We start from the raw sequence: 6,881 nt of genomic DNA, 5'->3' as shown, positions 1-6,881 counted from the left end.
TTACAATAGTCCCACAGTCATGTTATGTAGAAGTAACATTGACATCTAATGTTATGCTTGTTTGGGCACTTCTACTTAACCGATTTGATACCTATTAATGCACGATTGTTTGGGGGATGCAAGGCACATGTTATGCCATCATTTTGGATTGATTTTCTTGCTAAAAATGCTTAGTTTTGAACCCAGGGGTCCACTGGGGTTTACCGTATGGTACCACGTGAGTGTAATGGAGGGGGGTTATTTAAGGGAATGAAGGTACATTTTATAAGGTAAGGTCCCATAAATAGGGGGTAGATAAGGGGTATTTTCATATATTTCTTGCACACAGGTGATGTCTCCTTATTACTATTAGTGAATCCCCCGTGGTTTTGAATAGTAAATCACTATTGTACAACAGTGGATTGAAGCCTACTACTTCATGTTTGGTTATGCCTATTGATTTCGAGCTATGTCTTTGGGATATGCAATGAAGTATTGTCCTTCGGGGTATGACATCGAGCTTGTCTTTGATTTCAGATCTTCATTTGATCTTGAGATCAGCTTTGGAATGCATTTGATGCTCCGTCTTGGATGTACATATGGCATATATGTTACCTATGTCTGATCCATGTCAACATGCTTGGCCTATGCCACTACTGCATGCTAGTTACATTGTTTGGAGCCGATTGCTACTAGTGCCTCGTCTTGCCTTGCATCTAGCTTCCTGGAACTTACTTGGGATATTTCTTGGCTTGCCAAAGTTGTATTTGGGATATAATTGATGTCTATGGATGCTCTTTTTGGAGGCTACAGAGCCTATATGCTCATAATTTCTTATTGATGTCTGGTCTTGGATCTTTCATCATTGGTGCTCTCATATGCCTTTCTTGAGCTTCTTGTCTTGGTCCATACGGCTTTTGTGCCAGTGGGAGCATCGTTGGATATTTGACAGACATTGAGCAAGTGGTTTATGCTATTGAGCTTTAAGTCTTTAAAGATTAGGATCTTCTTCACTTGGATGTTGCATGGTTGATATGCCATGGTCCGCATACATGTACTTGGGCTGATTTGGGCTTCGCACTCCCTAAGCATATACCTCTTTGTGTCAGGTCTTGCTAGTGTTGTGTACACTTTGCCCTATTACACAGGGGGTGTGCTGGCTTACTAACAAATTTGTTTGACCTACTTGGGTGTTTGCTTGATGTCCGTATGACTATCATATGTGTTGATTTATGCCCGCTTGATACTAGTTATGCTTTGATAGTTAGTGGTTGACTTGCTGCATTGATTTTGCCTGTAGTTTGCTCTCATTGTACCTGGCTGTAATTTATTATAGCAAGTAGTTATGTATGGAATGATGTGGAATTTTCATGCTAAATCATCCTAATTTTATATACTTTTGATGGGACGACTAGGGCTACTTCAATGTTGCCTCTTGGTTTGCCTTCGTGCCATGGGCTCAAGGTGGCCATTCCTCTGGAACCGTAGTCCTCCTCTACAAATCTATGCATGGCCTCCATCATGCGTTCATCTTCCTTTCTTTTTAGCTCTTCTTCCTCCCTCTCGACTCTTCTCTTTCTCTCATCTTCAGCCCTCTTGGACTCTTTTTGGGCCTTCATCAAGTCAACCCATTTCTCCCTTGTTATCGTTTCTTTTGTCTCCTTCTGCAACTTTGATGGGGTTCCCTTTATCTGTGCCTTCGACTCCCTTTGGTCGGACTACGTCTCCTACTCTTCCTTATCACTTATAGTCCTTTCGCTTGACTACACCTGCTCACAGTGAGGCAGTCGGTGATTAGGGATTTCCCCTACTCCCTCTCCGCCTTCCTATGTGTCCTTCAAGGCCTCCTGGATGATGACCGTTAGGATCCCACCAAACCTAATGGTGGATGCTTTGGAGGAGGTCTTCTTTTGAGCTAATCTTGCTATGGAGGTTAGGGATTCTCCTCCTACTACCGTTCTACCAGTGGTCAAAGCTTTTGCTGAGCTTTCAATAGTTTTGCGCATGAAGGCGTTCCAATTTATTTCATTTGGGGATCCTGCTGTGATGCTCTCCAATAAAGGCACCCCGATTCTGTTCATAAGTGACTAGAGAAGAGAGTATGAACCATCTTTGCCTACATCTTGATCTCAGGATTTGGAATATTCACTAAACTTATCCCATCCACTGTGCATATAATAGCCTTGTTCATCACTAGCATGTTGTACACGTCCCTCTTTGGGCATCGCTTAGTCATGCTAGTTAAGACTAGGGCCTCCTCCACCACCTCAAGGCTCAATTCCACTCTACTTGGTGGGCTTCTTCCCCTTTCCTGATTGTCACCATGCCACAGTTCCTTTCGGCATTGAAGCTCCTAAGAAACTCTGCACATTTTTTGTAGTTGACCGACCTTTTCTACATACTTCTGTAGGCTGCACTAGTCCACGAGTCGTTTTATGGGTGGCTCTTTCATGATGACATCCTCTAGGTTCATGGCATGCTTAAATGTGAACTGGCTATAGCCCCTCGTTTCTACTACCAAGCCATACTTAGCTTGCTCTTCCTCCGTGAATGAAAGCTTGCTGCCTTTATCTTGCCCTGCCATTTTAGGTTCTTATCATATATCATGGTTCACCATTAGTATTCCCAATACATTTTCTTGCTAGAAAATAAACAGGAATTGATCATGATTTTTTGGCAAAAAGAACATGCTTTAAGCAACAAAAAGAATTTCTCCTTGAGCTGTTCTATTCATTTCCCAGATCCTATGACACTTTTCCTTGATTTAACCTTTCTTCACCTTTACCCCCTCCCCCCTTGGGAATGAGAAGAATCCTTCCTAGGATTGGACAGTGGAGAGGCAAGACAGTTGAGCACCATAGGGTGCTATTTACTTGGGCATCAGCCAATTATAGAAATCAAGGTTGTATTCCAATTGGGCATGACATTTGAGATTACGAGGGCTAATGCATACTTGGGTAATGTAAGTCAGGACATCGCTTAGAAAGTCACCCGGATTGATGCGGCTAGCCACATGTAGCTCTTCCTCGTAAGAATACGATCAATGTAAGGATGGGCCAAGACCTGGTCGTGTAGGTGTTTGGATCGAGTGGTGGCCAAGACACCAAATGAGGTTGGTGCTACGTAAGTCGAGTCATGCTCGGTTGTTTTGCTGGCATGTCGTTGCAGCATTAGTCATTATTTGGTAACCCCATTTCTCCCATTGGAGACGTAGGTTACCCCATTTTTGTAGGAATGAGGAGTTAGAGTCAGCGAGGCAAGTAAGTTCCTCAATCTCAATGGTTGACACAGGCCCTTGGGGCTTGTGGTAGGATGTCATTAATAGTCTGATGAATGCGTGCTCTTTTGAGATTTTACCATTATTGATCAACTCTTTTGAGACTTTAGGGGATGTTACGGTTATAAACTTGTATTCTTCCTAGGTGCAGGATAAGGAATGAACCTCAGCGGCAAGGGGTTCATCAAGTAAGACGAGGTCAAGTCTTTCGTAGTTCCTAGCGAATAAGGTGAAGGTGGTATCCAAGAGCTTGATGCAAGTTACCAAGTCATCTCCATATTCTCAGCAAGGTCCTTAGCGATTTATAGAAATGAACGTTGCTCATAGGAAGGCCTAAGGCATGTTGATGGTTGAGGTGGAAGGGATCTAGACACTAATGGTTCAAGGGGGGAATGACGTAACACTGGTGTGTCTACATGTAGTTCCTTAGCCTAGTCAGTGGGACCAGTGCTGCTTTGGGGTACTGAGGGTGGTGCTAGGGGCACGGATGGTGCTTTGCCCGCCCCATATGTAGCCATTGGAGTGCCAAGCTCTCCAACCTTAGATGATTCCGGGGTGTCACATGCCTATGTGGTTTGATAGGTTGGTTGGGGTTTTCTGACCGTAGCCATCGTGGGTTTTGTAGTCTTGGCCGCTCGGATTTTTTGGGTGTTCACTACATTAGTAGGAGCGTGGCTTCCTGAAGATAGGGGGACAAGTGATGGGCATGGTTGGATCGTGCTCCTAGCATGTTTCTTGTTGGGCACCCATTTCCAAGTGTTGCCTTCATAGTATCCTTGAGCTTGCAATAGATCTTTGGGGATCCACTGCGGCTTGACTCTACGCCTATGTCAATAGCATCGGGCCGTGTTTGCTGGCTATGGGGAGGTCGTTTTTGGTGCTTCGGTACCCATTTAAGCACAGGCTCTAGGACTTTGAGGATGGCCTTAGTTGGCGGCAGTTTTGTAGTCTGGGTGGGTTGTGGTGGCTCATGATCCTCCTCCCTAGGCTTGGTCCTAGGTAGTTTTATCAGGGGCATGATGGGCTTGAGTGGAGCCTCAGTGCCCTTGTTGAAAGTTGTCACGATTCGAACATTGCCAATGGCCACGTGAATACGATGCGGATAATAATCTATGGTGCACTGCGCCTATTTCTTAAAGGTGCATCCTGATAACGATTCTTGACGTGCATCCTTTGTGTTTGGCAATACGTGGAAGATGACGAATAGGCTCTCAGACTTGATAGATACTGTGATCTTGCATTTCCCTAGGAGTGCATATGACCTGCCTCCAAATGGGCTAAGTTTAGAGTTGGTGGGATGTAACTGTGGCTAACCAATGAGGGTCCAATGCATGTGAGTTAGGACGTTACAATCAGCTCCCTCATCAATCAAGACATCAAAAGTATGTGTGTGCCGAGCACTGACCGTGATGCATAAGTATGCTAGTGCTACTACCTCTTTATCCTCGTTCTCTAGTTCGGTGATGGTAGCTACACAGATATTGACAGGGGCATCCAGCATGGGGGGATCATGCAATTCTGGCTTGTTGCTAGGAACATGGGGAGGGATAGGTCTAGGTCGGCTGCTTGAGCTCCTGGCCATAATATAGAGTGGCAATACGTGCTCCCTCCTTGAGACACTTACGGTTTTTGTAGTCTGTTTGTATGTCTCCTCCTCGTCTGAGAATGGGAGATCGATGGTTGGTAGTACGTGTATCCAATCTCGCTCTTCGTCAGAACAAGGGATGTATTTGGTCGAGGGTCCATGAGACTTCCTTATTGGTGTGTCACCCCTGTGCATGGCAGAGACGGTATCGAGGTCGATAGGGGTTGTCTTCCAGGTTTCCATCTCAACCTTTACCGCTTCCATTCGGTTCCCTAGGAACATTAGACCATTGCCCCAATCTTCAATGACTCCAGTATTCCTCATCCAGGGTCATCCTAGCATAATGTCATAGTCTACTCCCTTCATGACAATAAAGTTCACATAGAGCTGGACACCCACGATCTTCACTGGCCAATTTTTTAAGACTCCAAATGGCCTTACTTTCATTCCGTTAGCTAGAGTGACGTTGAACTTAATGGTTTCGACGGGTGGGTTTCCCCAAGCTTGGAGCACAATATGGCTCAACACACTCACACCCTAGTATCTATGATTCCTTTTCGTATGACATCTCCTAGGGCTAAGATAGACAAGACTGTGTATGTTTTAGTGCCTTCCCAAAAGGCATTAACATGTAGTGACTTCGGCACTGAGTGCAGTGTCAAGCTGGGCATTTGCATGACTGCATCATGATCCTGCAAGTCAGCAGCAGCATGCTCCATTGGTTCTTCCATCCAGTGTTTCAATTCTTGCCATAGCGTGGGGTGTTGTCTGAGGAGGTCTCCTAAACTCAGGGTCATTGGCGTGGTCACTAATGTTGCGAGGAGGTTGTTGGTTCCTTGTCTCTCTCCTAGGTTTGTGCTCCTTGGCCACGGGTCTTGACTAACCGGCTAGCCCGTGGAGTCTAAACTTAGCTTAGGTGGCACTTCTCTGTGGCATGGGTGCATCTCTTGACCTTGGTCATGCAGGTGAGACTGGCATGCTTACACTAGAGAGGTCCTTGATCTCATCCTTTAAGACAGGTTCAGCATCCTTAAGGTGCTCCTGGGCTTTTTTTACCTACTCCTTGACTTTGACTATTGCCTTGAGTTGGTGCCTAGGATTGGGATACTTCTCTACCTTGGCACTCCCTTTCTCTTCCGTCTTTGGAGCAATAGTTTCTACCTCTACATCCATGACCTTCTTGCCGGTCACTAGCATTGTCACACCCTCAGTCTTAAGAGTGACCTTTGCGTCAATTTTTTTCCTCATTCTCGGTGGCTCTTTTTTCCTATTGAGGTTGCATCTACATTGTTGGGTCCTTGCAGTGATATTCCCGCATGCTTTATCTATGCTCTGGTCATGACATGTAGTGGGATGGGTGTGTCCTCGCTGTCAAATGTCTCAACTCTTAATAGCCCCAAGGGCACTGAGGGCACATTTGCTGGGTTAGGGGATGGCTTCCATCTAGGGCAATCAGCAAAGAGGTGAGTGATGCCACACTCGACACATCTGAGGTCGGCTTGTTCTCTCTTTGGACAACATGATGATATGTGGCATGGGTAACCGCAAGTCCAACAGCCCTGTGAATCCCCTTCCCCTACCTCTACCTAACGCCATCACTGGTACTGATCGATAGTCCATCAAAACTGGGTTGCCCTCTTCGTTGTACGAGACATGAGGGCTTACATAGGCTTCATCTTCGTTAGGCTCCTCCACGCAATGGATTGGAGCATCACTCGGTGGATGGGTCACATAGGGTCCTGGTAGCCAGGGTATGCCTATCGGGTTGATCTCTATCTTAGGGATGACGGGCTTTGCATCATTTGGTGCTGGATGCGCCAGTTGGGCTCCTCTTCCAAGAAAATTTGGTGGCATGTTCCCCAAGTACGACGGGTTGTACTGTTGGACATAGGGGAATCTCCTAGGCAACCTACAATGTATGGCATCATGGTCGAATCTACCACAGTTTGCGCAAGGCCTAGACCTAGGATCCTGGCACTCGACTAGGAGGTGGTTGCCGCCACAATGCATGCATTGGACGTGTGGTCGCATTGGTTTACG

The sequence above is a fragment of the Lygodium microphyllum genome, chromosome 2 (assembly GCF_053477565.2).
Source record: "Lygodium microphyllum isolate KBCC chromosome 2, Lygodium_microphyllum_v1.1.10, whole genome shotgun sequence".
NCBI classification, from domain to species: Eukaryota; Viridiplantae; Streptophyta; class Polypodiopsida; order Schizaeales; family Lygodiaceae; genus Lygodium; species Lygodium microphyllum.
The sequence above is the reverse complement of the archived record's forward strand: the minus strand, read 5'-3'. Positions refer to the sequence as shown.